This window comes from Aethalodelphis obliquidens, unplaced genomic scaffold (genome assembly GCF_003676395.1).
Source record: "Aethalodelphis obliquidens isolate GAN/ISIS:26980383/991018 unplaced genomic scaffold, ASM367639v1 scaffold8, whole genome shotgun sequence".
In the NCBI taxonomy this organism is placed as follows: Eukaryota; Metazoa; Chordata; class Mammalia; order Artiodactyla; family Delphinidae; genus Aethalodelphis; species Aethalodelphis obliquidens.
In genome coordinates this window covers 37,290,084-37,292,026 of record NW_020837952.1, presented here as the reverse complement: position 1 = coordinate 37,292,026, position 1,943 = coordinate 37,290,084, and the positions used below count along the sequence as shown (strand labels likewise).

Below are 1,943 nucleotides of genomic sequence, written 5' to 3'. Positions count from 1 at the left end.
TAAGTCAAACCATCATGCTGCACACCTTAAATTTATACAGTGCTCTATGTCAATTATTTCTCAATAAAACTGGAAAAAAATATCAATGTCAGCATATTGTTAAGAAATGTGAAAAGCAGCAATCAGGATTAAAAAGAAAATGGCTAAATGATTTAAAGCAGTTGGCTCTGGAAAGTGGGGCTAATCTTAAAAAAAAATTCTGACTGGATTATTTTTTTCTTTAAAAAAATTTTTTTAATTTAAGAATTTTATTTTTTCAATACAGCAGACTCTTATTAGTTATCCATTTTATACATATTAATGTATATATGTCAATCCCAATCTCCCAATTCATCCCACCACCAACAACCCCTCGCCACTTTCCCCACTTGGTGTCCATACGTTTGTTCTCTGCATCTGTGTCTCAATTTCTGCCCTGCAAACCGGTTCATCTGTACCATTTTTCTAGGTTCCACATATAGGCGTTAATATACGATATTTGTTTTTCTCTTTCTGACTTACTTCACTCTGTATGACAGTCTCTAGATCCATCCATGTCACTACAAATGACCCAATTTCGTTCCTTTTTATGGCTGAGTAATATTCTATTGTATATACGTATCACATCTTCTTTATCCATTTGTCTGTCGATGGGCATTTAGGTTGCTTCCATGACCTGGCTATTGTAAATACTGCTGCAGTGAACATTGGGGTGCATGGGTCTTTTTGAATTATGGTTTTCTCTGGGTATATGCCCAGTAGTGGGATTGCTGGGTCGTATGGTAGTTCTATGTTTAGTTTTTTAAGGAACCTCCATACTGTTCTCCATAGTAGCTGTATCAGTTTACATTCCCACCAACAGTACAAGAGGGTTCCCTTTTCTCCATACCCTCTCCAGCATTTATTGTTTGTAGATTTTTTGATGATGGCCATTCTGACTGGTGTGAGGTGATACCTCATTGTAGTTTTGATTTGCATTTCTCTGATGATTAGTGATGTTGAGTATCCTTTCATGTGTTTGTTGGCAATCTGTATATTTTCTTTGGAGAAATGTCTATTTAGCTGTTCTGCCCATTTTGGGATTGAGTTGTTTTTTTGTTTTTTTTTTTTTTTGATATTGAGCTGCATGAGCTGCTTGTCAATTTTGGAGATGAATCCTTTGTCAGTTGCTTCATTCGCAAATATTTTCTCCCATTCTGAGGGTTGTCTTTTTGTCTTGTTTGTGTTTTCCTTTGCTGTGCAGAAGCTTTTAAGTTTCATTAGGTCCCATTTGTTTACTTTTGTTTTTATTTCCATTTCTCTAGGAGTTGGGTCAAAAAGGATCTTGCTGTGATTTATGTCATAGAGTGTTCTGCCTATGTTTTCTCTAAGAGTTTTATAGTGTCTGGCCTTACATTTAGGTCTTTAATCCATTTTGAGTGTATTTTTTGTGTATGGTGATAGGGAGTGTTCTAATTGCATTCTTTTACATGTAGCTAAAAATATGGAACACTTCACGAATTTGTGTGTCATCCTTGTTCAGGGGCCATGCTAATCTTCTCTGTATTGTTCCAATTTTAGGATATGTGCTGGTAAAGTGATCACTGGACTATTCTTTTAAAAATATGTGCACATATAACTTTGATATCATTTAATGATTTAATGCAATCTTGTATTTTATGCATTCCTGTAAACCACCTTAGATCCTTTCTGAGAACAAGGTGGAATATAAACAACTATGCAAAACCAAAAATCTTCTCCAGGGAGAACAAGTAGCCTATGATTGTGGCTAAAATAGGAAACAATGGTTTATTCAGGAAAAATGTGTCAAGTACAGTAATGTAGAGAGGAAATGAGATATTCATACCAGTGATGACCTTATATTGATGACCTTATATATGTGGGATGAGAAGAGGAAATCTGGGAATAAGAAGACAGATGGAGAAGCTATATGAAGTTGTGGTAGTATAATATTCCTGAGAGAA

The 1,943-nt window shown here is 35.2% G+C and overlaps 1 non-coding gene across 1 annotated transcript; it reads right to left on the bottom strand.

The window, feature by feature from the left end:
• Window positions 1-1,456: 1,456 nt before the first annotated feature.
• On the bottom strand, window positions 1,457-1,563 carry LOC113621368 (U6 spliceosomal RNA). Its single transcript, XR_003433155.1, has one exon. It is a non-coding gene; the product is annotated as a U6 spliceosomal RNA (small nuclear RNA).
• Between the last annotated feature and the right edge of the window lie 380 nt (window positions 1,564-1,943).